Source organism: Gadus macrocephalus, chromosome 12 (genome assembly GCF_031168955.1).
Source record: "Gadus macrocephalus chromosome 12, ASM3116895v1".
In the NCBI taxonomy this organism is placed as follows: Eukaryota; Metazoa; Chordata; class Actinopteri; order Gadiformes; family Gadidae; genus Gadus; species Gadus macrocephalus.
The window spans coordinates 9,430,029-9,443,166 of NC_082393.1; the positions used below are offsets into that span (position 1 = coordinate 9,430,029).

Here is a 13,138-nt window from a genome sequence, read left to right on the forward strand (position 1 = left end):
TTTTTTGTGGTGGCACAAAAGCACTCCCAAATGTGTCCAAAAGACATGCTGATTAATGATTCTTAGAAACTAAAATTAGACAAACTATATTGTGGAAGGCTTTTACTGAACATGAACCATCCATCACAACACCACGACAGCTCTTGGGGTCCTGTACTAAATTAAGTGCACATTTTAAACCAAAAAAAACAGCGACACATCTTAAAGAGGGATGATGGAAAGTGGCATATCTGAGCATGATGTCATAAAGTTGAAATACCACAGGAGAAAAAAAAAAGGCAATCTCTTTACCTTCGTTTCCTGCGTGTTAATGACAGGCATTAAAAAATCCCATTACAACAATAAATGTTATCAGGCCAGCGAGGGGCGGAGTGTGTTTCCTTGGCAGCAGGACCTGGTTGTGCAGCCAATATAAGACTAGGAGTTAAGGCAGAAGAGGGACCGTTAGAGAGTGTGTGTGTGTGTGTGTGTGTGTGTGTGTGTGTGTGTGTGTGTGTGTGTGTGTGTGTGTGTGTGTGTGTGTGTGTGTGTGTGTGTGTGTGTGTGTGTGTGTGTGTGTGTGTGTGTGTGTGTGTGTGTGTGTGTGTGTGGTGTCGTTCGATTCCTAGGGGGGAAATTGTAGTTGCCCGTATGTCTTTGCAATCTCAGACATTAAAGCCCTCAAGCCTCTTTTTTAGAAATAGGCGGGTAAGACAGAAAAACAGTAACAAAATGTCCAACAGCTCCCGTCATAACCCATACAACTCATCTTAATAAATGCACAATCAATTTCAAGACTAACCACCAATACCCACAAAAAATACATAAAATAATTATAGATGAATATAAACATTTTGGCTAATAACTAACAAATGAAGGCTCGGCCAAAGAGCAAAAATACATTTACTTTTTAGTACCACATTATTTAGCATGCAGTAAAAGGTTCAGAACTAAGCCATCTTTAATGTGAGGTCGCCGGCGTTTCACAGCCCATGTGAATTATTGATAGGAGAGTCTCTTCCATACATGAGATTTATGACCTTCTATTTCCAGAGGAATCGCATGCCTTTAATTACAAACAAAGTTGTTCCCGTGCAGGGCTGGAGCCAGTAGCAGCAGAGGGGAAATAGGCCGCTGTCATCGCCCAGTGGCGGGCTGATTATCCAGACACTTGGACTTCAGCTCTCGGCTCGGCTGACCACTGGTCTGCCTCACAAGTCGACTCGTAAAAAAAATGACCGGTGGTGTGGAGCGATGGCGTGTTAGCGCTAAAGAGTGGAAACCTACTGTTGGTGCTGGCTTCTGCTCCTACCCCACCATCACCCCGCTCTACTCTCGGCGTTGGCAACAACCGTGATGACTGTGTGTGTGCGTGTTTTGAATTGGAAGTGGCGGACGTGCCTCAGCGGACGGTTCGCTGGGGTGCACTGCGTACAATCCAAGTATCCCTGCCTACAGCACGTCTCATGGTGTGGCGGAACAAAAAGGGGGCCTGTATGAAAATGTTAGTTTTGTTTATGGCCGCGGCTGAGCTTTGTCCTTCACGCGGCCTCTAAGGGTGATAAAGTGAGAGCTACACGATCCACCTTGGGCAGAAATAGGAAATGTCGCCGTGAACGCCAGCTGCTGCGTAGGTCAGTTGACTCGCTCGCTGCAGCCGAACAGCCCGGGCCTTCCCAGGCTCTGCCAAAGTGTGTGTGTGTGTGTGTGTGTGTGTGTGTGTGTGTGTGTGTGTGTGTGTGTGTGTGTGTGTGTGTGTGTGTGTGTGTGTGTGTGTGTGTGTGTGTGTGTGTGTGTGTGTGTGTGTGTGTTATAAACAAATGTGTGTAGTTACCCCAGTAGTTGCCCTACACTGCCTAAAGGGACAAGAAAACAACTTTATTGATGCAGTTGAGTGTCAACATTTGTCTGTCCTGAGGAGTTAGCGGAGCAGGGTAGACTCAGTCCAACACGATGGCTTCCAGGGTTTCACTCTCCACCACTGGTTCTGCCAAATCCTGCACCTCCTCAACCGTAGTCCAGTGACGCCTTTTCAAGACACCTCTGCCTCGAAACCGACAGCTCCGATTCCATTTGTCTCCCTTCTTGTCTCCAGGGCAACGGGCGGTAACACAAGACGCCAGAGCGATTCCAATACCTGCCGACAGCCATGACACCTTGTGTGCAAAGACCTGGAAAGGGGGGAGGTTCAACATGAGTTTAAGGCCCAATCTCGTTTCTTTGCTCTACAAAAATCTCCACCTTAACTCTACCCCTACCACTTAACCCTACCCCTCAATCCTACCCCTACGAATTGGGACGACAACCCTTCAAGACCCGACAGTACGTCATTAGGAGTCGTTGACAGGTTTTTGATCTTTATTTTAATTAGATTTTTTTTTACCTTTTGATACAATATCTGTCTCTGGAATTTTACTGTATAGTTTGAATGTCGTAGGATTGCAACCTTACCCACATGGAAAAACAGGGTATGATTTGATAAGTATATTATTCATGCTCACAATCAGATAATTGTGTAATCCCATGAGGCAAATGTCCAACAACATAACCAACCGGTCCTCCTTCCTGACCAGGGGACTCCTGCATCTCTACTCATCTATCAGTCGTGTTAGAAACTGCAATATTGCACTTTATTTTGGATCAAACATTATACAAGATCAACATAATATATAAAACCAGAATAATATTTTCCATTTTCTTGCAAGGCATTGCAGGAGCAAGTCATAACTGTAGCGTTCTCAGTTTCTTTGAGTGTGCCCATTGAAAATCTCAAATTTGAGGGGATGATAGCCCTCCCCCTTACCCCTAACCCTACCTTAAAATGGCTTTCAGGACACGGAACACGGCTCCACTGCGCGTGAATGCGCAACAGCGAGGGTTAGGGCTGAGATTTTGCTTGGAGCAAAGAAACGGGATTCACCCCTCTGCCACTACCCGTGTAGATTAAACTTTAGGGAGAAATGTCTTAATAGCCCTTTGTTAATATATAGCTGTTGTACTTATGTGTTAGACCGTCATACCTTACCCCAAAATGGACTTCAGGAAGTCATAAGAGCTACCTGCCATGGCACCATCTACGGAGAGAGAAAATGGGAGCTTTGATTAGAGCCAGAAACACTGATAACGGACATTTAAATATAAAAATCACCATCATTGAAATGGTTGGTTGCACAATAATAGCCAGTGATGCTGAACCGAGGGCAGATCAAAGGATTCTTCTGTCTTCAATTAATTTATCTCATTGACGTGATCGTCAATTGAATGCCTTGTTATTTTTTTCCCCAGCAAATCATCATGCCTGAGAACACTGCATGCCCTCTGGTGTCAATGTCGACTGGCTTCACTTCAACAAAGAGCAAATATACAGCTCACACATACGGTGTGTTTAATCCAAAACGCATTAAAGTCTATGAGTGGGCAGCAGGCTGCGGCTTGTCCGTGAGGATTGATGTAACGCAGAGTCGTGGAGTTGCCGCGGCAATGTGGGACATGGGGACCCCATCACTTTTATGACATCTTAAGGGATCTTCAGTTTTAATACAGCCCATTACGGCTGACGTACAAATCTTGGCCGACATGGTCCTAGCCTATCTGTGGCCTGATCAATTTTTATATTGCTGAGCAGAGCCCTTTACCCTCATTTTGTCATCACAAAATTCATATCGTGCAGGACTCTCTTATGGAAAAAGAAATTGCAATAAAAATGCGTTGCAGACCCAGAGATGTGCCCGAGTCAGTGCTTAGCCCTGACTTAAAAAAAAGGCTTTGTTGAGAATAAATTTGTTTCTGCAGTAAGCAGAAATGTTTCAATGTTATTTATTTTTATGCTCCTAAGAAAATATATTGTGACGGGCTACATTGATTTATAACGTAACCGTGTATCGGCGTTGGGATGCAGGGCCAGAATTTATGAATCCTTTGCACAACTCCTTTAATTGAATTTTCCAAATCTCTCACCACACACAAATAATCAATACCTGCGCCTGGGGAAAACTTGCCTCAGAATTATTATGGCCTTTCTTTTTCAATTCTGTGCTCATCAGCACATAGGGCCGCCGTGGGTCTCTGGAACGCCTGCTCTACACCCTGGAGGATTTATGCCGGGTCGAAGCTGATTGCGCTCCAAAAGTGACTTCTCAAGAATGCTTAGCGAAACTTTTGTTAACCTTTCGGGGAGGCCGTAAGCGCTATAATCTTTGCTCTCTCGCTTTGACAAAAGCAGGCCAGTCCAAACGCAGGAGAAAAGGCCGAAAGGGAGCACCATAGTGGCGGTGAAGGAGACAAGCAGCCGAGGAAAAGGAGGTGATGATGGGGAATGAGGGAGGAGACGTGCTGGAGGTTAAAATGTTCCTCATGGGTTCTGTAATTCTCCAACACATTCTTCAACAAGACTTGCTGGACCTCTAGCTCCCACTTTCTGATGCGTACACCAGTTAACGAGTTATGAGTTGCAGTTGCAGCCCCTGACCAATAGGCAGAGGACAATGAGGCCTAGCAAACTTAAAAAAATAAGAAGATTGATTTCAACTACAGTAATACCATGATCAGGTGAAAAGCCTTGCGTCTTATTCGCACAACATGGCAGTTATTCCCCTATATACAGCAAAAGTGTTACAAAGTGTAACGCTACGTTGCATATGTTTAATGACTACCTTGGGTACATCACTATGACATTTACCCATATAGTTATTTAATGGAGATCGGACGTCGTTACATCAGGGATGGGATACAGGGTTGACAACCTAAACAGTTGTAAGGGGGTTTGGGGGCATCCCCCCCCCCCAGACAATTTTTTTGCTATTTTAACATGTAAATTACGTATTCTGGTGTACTCCCAGAAGAAAATTAAGGGAAAAGACAACATTTTCTTATTTCTTCGGATCTGCATGATTCACATAAATGACCTATTTTGAGTTAAAAACTGCGAATTTCGCTGAAAGGTGACTAGTTTGCAGGTATGTGTAAGGCTGCACAATTAATTGTATATTTTAAATCACGATTTTGACCTGTTAAATTAGCTCATCTTGAAAGGTTGCCATAAATAGAAAAATAATAATAATAATAGTTAAAAAAACATGAATAAATCTAATTTTGCACACACGCAACATTAAAATCGAATTACAAACCAATACAACCCAGAAATTGCTTTATTGTTTTAGTTTAGGCATCACAGAATATGAATTAAATTGATATCTGTTAATCACAATCACAAGATCGGGACAAAATCGCCTGACCCTAGACAGTTGACAAGTCTTTGTTGAGCAATACGTAGAAACATATAGTTCAGTAGTATGGTGTTCTTCTGTTGTGTGGCTCATTATAAGGCTCAGTTAAACCTCAGTCTGTCATCTATCCATCTCTATATAGGGTAGTTCTGTACTGGTGCATCGGCAGGCTGGCCGATGTGGAGGCTTGGCAAACACATCATGGACATAAAGCCACAGATCCAATTAACCCACCAGATGGCTGTCTGAGTTCTTTCTAAAATGTTATATGATTAGTAACCTCAGTGCATCAAAAAATCTAAAACCATGGCACTGATTTCAATATCATTATTCAAGTTATACTCTTCCTCACTCAACTGTATTGGCTCTATATCAACAGGCAGCAATTTTGAGGAATGTGCCTTCAGCTATTGAGCCTCTGGGGTTATTAAGGATGGCCAGTTCCAGCCACCTCACCCTGAGTCATGTGAGCTGTTCTACTCCCTGATGGTTCTCCTGTGGGATGTGGTCCGATTGTCCTGAGCAGGTGGTCAGTTAACAGTCCCCAGAGGAAGAAGAAGAAGAGCAGAAGAAGAACCACCGTAAGGAGAAGAATTACGGAGGGTTTTCCTTGCGAAGAGTTTGACAAAGCAATATCTGAAACATATAATGGAAACAAGGAACACCAGCGGCTGGAAATAAGCCAAATCGGCTAAAGCTGCTCCTTCTCAAAGGGGACTGTCCACAAAACTATAAACAAATAAACTAAACTAAACTAAACTACTAACCAAAGACATTGGTAGACTACATCAGAAGGCCAGGCTTGCCTTTGAAAATTAGCATGAGTCTTACTTTAATTAAAAAAAAATTACCTTCCAATAGTCTTCAACCTAAAATGACAAATTAATTCAACAAAATAAGAAAGGAGGGAGGTTCAAACTTGAATTTGCTTCTCCTACTTACCCAGATAGTGAATGATTGGGTAAATCAATCAAACAATCAGTTATCCTGTTACTATATGTAATCGACTTCGCTTAGCAAGTTGCCAAGCCTTTATGCATTTACATTTACAAATAGTGGAGTGTGGGTCTGGCAATTCCGTGAATTGCAATGGATTGTGTTGTCTGTTAGAATTAGCGACATGACCCATCGATTTAATGGGAGCCACTAATAACTGCTGTGTAAAAAACTGGCTGAAATAATCCCTACAATGCCACAACATAATAAAACAATGGCACATCAGAAATAACGGAAAAAAAGTTATGTAACTACTGGCTCAAAGGCTCATTACTCAATATGTGTACATTCAGGCCTATTCTGCACTGCACACACACACACACACACACACACACCCCAAGCTTGAGAATGGTAATTGTCAAGAATGTCAACAAACAAAAAAACACAGAAAAATAATCTGTTCCACGTAAAATAGTGTTCCATAACAACATGATTCGTCTGCTTCTTCATCCTCCCCACAAATGTCTGTTCTGTTCAAATACACCCTGGCACACGAAGGGCCTGGTGTTTGGAGCTCTGTTGTTGTAAGGAGGTTTACACACCACTGATACATTTCATGGCAGCACCATGTGATAAAAAATGTGACATTCCTGCGGTTGGGGATCCACAATGCAACACGTATGTCGGCAAGTTTCACTAGAACTAATTAAAACAATTTCTAACAACCTCATCGGAAAACAAGCCTGACTGCAGACAATGTCCTCCATTCAGTGTCACACAAGTCCCCATTATGTGATTGGATCACAAGAATGGCTTTGCTGGAGGCATTATGTGACTAAAATAATCAAATTAATTCTATCCCTGGGAAATCTGCTCATTGACTCGTTTGTGTAACCGTAAGAAAAATGTTGTGTTTCTCGGAGCCAACGATAATCTAAAGCGGTAAACAAGTCTCCATTGAAGTGATATCGCTGAGAGGCCTAGAAGAAATAGAGGGCGCGCAAATTAAATTACGATGGCTCTATCTGGATGTCTGCCAGGCCTTATGATCACAGTGTCTTCTGGTGCAAAGATGCATTCTGTCAACACAACAACCGATGGTGCAATAAATGTTATATTATATCTATTCATTCTTAAGAGTCCCCATTCACAACAATAAAAAGGGGAGCAATGCATTTTTTTGTGGGTCACATGTCGAAGGAGGTAATCGATAAACCATTGTCTTACTTTGAGCGACTTTAGTTGGGACTGTAGCATACTTTGTTGAGCAGCTTCAGCAGAACTTTTCATTATTTAAGCCCTCCAGGCTACGAATGTCCACATAAATGCATCCTACAAAAAGGGATGCATTCTACACAAGATCTCGAAGGAAAAGGAAATTAATTTCTATACTTGTGAAAACCTTATCTCTGATCTGAAAGAGGTTCTTTAATGTCCTTCAAGCCTGGCAAATTGCAATATGTGCATTTTATTTTGTTTGGTGATGACTATGGATAGATAAGGCTAGGCAGAACCTTACCTTTATATAAGCTTTGGTGGGAACCGCTTTCTTTCGTCTGCAACACTGTCCTGGAAGCTGGAAGTACGGAACGCCATTATACATTATATATTACAATATTAACTAACCTGCTGCTGCTGCTGCTGCTGCTGCTGCTGAGGGAAATTGACTTGTTGATCTTGTATACCATGGCAACATTCAATTCAGCTCACTAAATAATATATAAATAAAGATATTGTTGATATCCAATATGTATGAAATAACCTTGACTTGTCATTGCCAATGCTGACCAAATTGCAGTCACTCTGTACTGTATACTTACTTAAATGTCTGTTTCTTTCCAGTTCAGTTTTCCAATCAACAGAGCCTGCGGTAAGGAAGCTCTGCAGCTCTGTTTTGCCCTCTGTTGCCTGTTAAAACACAGGACAATATTAGGCCCCAGTCAAAGGATTAGGTCAAATTATTGAGGAATTTCGGAAGGTAAAAGTGAGGTTCAAAAAGGTGCAATAAAATCAGATCACTCTCAGTATCCATTTTAAGTCTGCCATTTGCTCACAAATTAAAATACTGGCGTCCAGAGGTAACATCATACTAAGATAACGATAAAGACTCAATATCTTATATTTCTCTGAAGCTAAATCCACTCAACAAAACTAAATGTTACTCACTACTATTTCCTCCAGATGTTTCATTGCTTTGATGAACGCCACACCTTCTCGATTATTCGAGTTGTGATGTCAGGGTGTGCAATCTGGCTCAACAAAAAGAGCCATTGGAAACTACAGAACGTTGGCACACATTTGATCAATATAATCTAGAACATTGATATAGACGTAATCACCAATCAGTTAACCAAACCCCAAAGATGGAAAATATCTATTCAATTCTAAGCCATAACAATTTAACATAAAAGGGGGAAATATTAAAGCACAGATTTAAATATATTCTATAGTAGCTTGTACTGTGAACTCATAAATGTATTATTTTCATGAAACACATATGTATTTCTCTTGGATAGCGCTACAGGGTTCCTGGTCAAACAAGTACTGCAGTATGTATCATTGACCACAGTTCATGTGAACTGTTGAGGAAAGAACTAGAATATAGAATGTAAAACTAGGATTTGATGGATAGAGCAGACACCAAATGTCTGTCTTGGCTAAGGAAATGGCTCTTGTGTTAAAGTGCTCTTATACAACTATTTTTAGTGCTATGTTAATCACTGATCATTTAGCCGGTTAAGAATGGCCCTCGTTCTGTGTCTCCTGCCATTAAATTCTGATAAGTCATTATGACCATCAGTAGAGTGTGGCAATTGAAATATAACAACTACTAAAGCGGGCTGACTCTTGTTAACCCCTTGTGTTCCGACACACATTTATTTACGTCACCCGGCCAATCACAATAACAGCATGTATAACAAAAGGCAGCCTAATGTTTGTCTTGCTTACTTTTCAACATCTCTGTGTAAGATTGTTGGCTCATGAGCGCTTTGGCCTGCGGATGGAGAACAAGTAAAAAAATAATAAGACATTGTATATAAAAATAGACCTAATGCTCGATACATTTGTTTTTCTGGTTTCCTAGAAGATTCCTAGAAATCGTATGAAATATGTATACATGGCTTTTAGCCAAACACCAAGACAACACAGCTTGTGTTCAAATCTGGTGTTTCTTCAGTTTGACACTTAAGTTTAACACTTTCATAATTAACAGAAACTGGGAAAAACAATCACAATAAGTTGAATTGTAAGATGTTGTTGATTATAGAAATTGTTCCGTAATATCGGAAACGTAATGAAACCATTGTGTAGCAAACAAATGAATTGCAGAGGGGCATCTCCTACTCTCTCAGACGGTTTCCTTTGCTTTGTGTGTCTCTTCTGCTTGTTTATCTGTTTAATTACTTGAGACACCTGTCGTGTGTCTTTTCTCACTTAAAGCCACAAAACCAACAAGCATCTGAAATGATACTGTGAGAAGCGAGTACAAGGTGATTTGATTATATATGGCGGACATCTTCAAAGTCATCCGTAATGAAAGGCTCTCCCAACCTGCCAGAAGACTTCCCGGGCCGGGGACGTCGCGCTTGTCTTCATTTGCTGCAGCTGATTTGAGAGGTTCACGCTGAAAGACCGAACTAATGCGTCAGTTTTAAATGTCGTGTCACATAATAATGTTTTCCATTTTTCAGTCAGTTCCAAAAACATTTAGTTGCATTAATGGCTTTAGTTTGTATTTGTTGCGGATTAGTATCATTTAAACAAACAATAACATTTCAAGTATTAACCACTATAAAATGAAACTAAAAATATAGCTGCGAGCAGCAATGTGGGGGTCAAGGCCTAAAAAAAAAAAAAGTTTGGTTCCTGTTGGTTGTCAGTTGAGGTCATGGGTAGGTAGGGAATTTATTTTATTTTTTTATTTTATTTTTTTCCAGCGGCAGCGAATGATAGGTAGGTTGTTTTCATTTAAAAACGAGAAAATTCGCTCATCCTTGTACAGAATGAAGAGGTGCTGTACCAAAACGTAATTATAGTTTGCATCAAAAAAAAAAAAAATTTATAAAGCTCATAAAATAATTTCGGTCGCACATGAATTGACAGGGTCGGTCGGAAACCGGAACCAAACAATTTTTTTTTTTAGGCCCAAGCAGAATAGGACTCTATAAACAAATTTTGCTGGACATAATCGGTTAGGTGGCTAAATGTTGACCGTCTCAGTGATTTCAGCTACAATGAAAGCTATTGGCAAATGGTTATCACAATGAAAATACATTGAAGTTGCTTTCTAAGGGTTGGAATAGATTTGCTGCTAACAAAGCCCCCATAGAAGTTGATGATGCCCAATTATCAATTATTATATCAACAGGATAGGGTCATAAAACTATGAGACAAGATTGGTTTGGATACATGAAGGCCTCGCAGAGATATGAGCTCACTTCCTGTTAGACGTCCCCCTGAGGTCAAAGGTCACCAAATTGTTTGGGTGTCCCCAGAATGATGTCATGAGTCTATGTACCAAGTTTGGCTATGATATGATAAAGAGTTGCTGAGAACCTCTTTGCCGTCAAGTTTGATTGGCTGTCACGGCCAAACAATTTTGAATTTGAAGAAGCTGTTTAATAGATTTGTTCAGCTTGGTCCGAAGATCATATGGCAAGTTTCATGAGGATTGGAAACAATTGGTGGCCTGTGGATCTGTACTATTGATTTTGACAACTTTCAACATGGCGGCCAAATTCTGATGTTGCCATGAGAAATAATTTATTAGCTATATGAAGAGGTCTGAGAGTATCACCAGACATTGAAAATAAGTTTGAAATATACTCATGTGAAGAGGGGAGTTAAAACACATCTTTATTAATTATAGCGTCCCCTAGAGGTCAATGGTCACCAAATTCATTGAGTGTCCCCATGATGATGTCATGGGTCTATGTACCAAGTTTGGTTATGCCAAAGGGCTGCTGAGAAATTGGCTTACCTCCTATTTGGCGGCTTTGCCGTCAAATTTGATTGGCTGTAGCGGCCAAATGGTTTTGAATTTTAAAAATCTGTTCAATGTTTTTTGTCAAGCATGGCCTGATGATCATGTGTGCCAAGTTTCGAGATGATTGGATACAATTTGTGATAGGAGATACATTTGAAGGTTTTTGACATAAACCAAGATGGCGGAAGATCCATCATGGCGCAAAATGACGTCATAGGGTGCGTTGAACTCGGCTTGGCCCAAGGATTCCAATGATACCTTGTTTGTGAATATTGGATAAATGGGTCAGAAGTTATTAACATGAATGCATATCCAACTTTGACCTGTTGGTGGCGCTAGAGCTGATAGGCTAGCGACCTCAAATTAGCTCCATGGGATAATGGAACTGTCCTGAATCAGTGAGCCAAATTTCACAACTTTTGACCACGGCGTTCTATGGGCTGCCATCAGGGGCGGACTGGCCATCGGGAATACCGGGGACATCCCCGGTGGGCCGATGGCCCAAAATACTATTATGTACCTGCCCACGCCCATCATCGCATCAGCCCTACAATGGTTATCACAGCGGCACAAGCGTAATTTTCTCCAAGAGCTATACCTATCTAATCACAATCGCACTGACTGACTTTTATACTGCTACTCGCAATCGGTCTTCACACTCATGGTGACTATTTTTCGATTTTTTTTTAAGTGTCTTCTAATATGTGTTTTACAGACTTCGGAAGTCCAAAGTAAGAAAAGATCTCCACCTTATTAATAAACACCTCTAAATTGGTTCTTACACAGCCGAAGTGTTCTCAGCTGTGCGGATTGAGGTAGAGAATTTGGATTTGCATACATACACGCAACGCGGCACCCAGTTCTACGCATGCGCTCAACCCATGAGGAGAAAGGGATTGTTTGCGGCGAATGTCTCCAGCTTGAGACCCGCTGAGGGACCACCGCCGGAGGCGGAGGTGCCTAAGCGCTGCCCGGCAACGATCCCTTTCTCCTCCTTGTCGTGGTTCAGTCTACTTCACATTGATGAGGACGTTGAAGAACCAGGAACGTCGGAGAACCCAACGCGGTCGTTTGAGATTCATAATATCGGCTCACACATCTTTTGGCCGTTATAATATTATATGATATAGATATCTATGTAGGCTATATGATAATATTTTGATATAGAGCTCCAGGACTCCCGTGTGTTCTAGAATATTTACAGAACACGGCTAAAGGCTGTGTGAGCCTCGCCATTGCGATACATCCACTGTAAACAGAGCGAATGGTACCGTGGCTGCAAGCTGCTCAGGGCCACACCCCCACCCTCCTCCTTGACCCGCCTCGCTCCTCCTCATTTGCATTATAGCTACAGCCACCAAAACAGCGCATTTGGGGGAAGCTCAATGTGCGACTGGCTCGGAGTGGCTATAACTCTGCACCACGGCTGAATTTCGGGAACGTCGTTATGTAACTTACTGTTTTGTTATGCACCTTCAGCACCCCTACACACACAAACAATCACACACCCAGCATGCAACACTACTGATACCACTGATGTTCACACCCCATCGTACGTTCTGTTCTGTTCATTTCTAATATATTGTTCATGCTAATTCTACCCTCTGATTCCAGTTTCTTTATTGTGTGGTCTTTCTCTGCTGACATTCATTCCTTAAGGCTTTGTAGTTATACTTGTATAACCATCTGATACTAGCCAAGAGTTAAGCATATTCATCTAGCAAACAATACCTACCTTGGAGTGTTACAATAGCCAATAATAATTTTATTCCATGTGTCCATCCAGGCAAATTGGTGGATCCAAATGTTATTAAAAAACAAACATACATATATGATGTAATTTCTTTGTAATCATCCAAAATAATGTTAAGTGTATGGGTATTTTTCCCAGAAGGCCACTGACTGTTCGATACGCGCGATCCATTGAGTGGGCAACGCGGCGTGTACTTAGTGGGCCGCGCGCCGTGTATTGAGTGGGCCGGTCTGACAGAAACTCCCGGGCCACTTTTTT

The 13,138-nt window shown here is 41.6% G+C and overlaps 1 long non-coding RNA gene across 2 annotated transcripts; it reads right to left on the reverse strand.

Annotated features, from left to right (window-relative positions):
• Positions 1-89: 89 nt before the first annotated feature.
• Positions 90-10,290, reverse strand: LOC132468844 (uncharacterized). 2 transcript variants are annotated; one of them, XR_009528275.1, is made up of 4 exons: positions 7,961-10,290; positions 7,660-7,716; positions 3,005-3,053; positions 90-2,150 (listed from the first exon to the last, which is right to left on the reverse strand). It is a non-coding gene; the product is annotated as an uncharacterized LOC132468844 (long non-coding RNA). The 2 variants fall into 2 exon arrangements; XR_009528274.1 differs by lacking the exons at positions 7,660-7,716; positions 7,961-10,290 and adding an exon at positions 6,147-6,507.
• Positions 10,291-13,138: the final 2,848 nt, after the last annotated feature.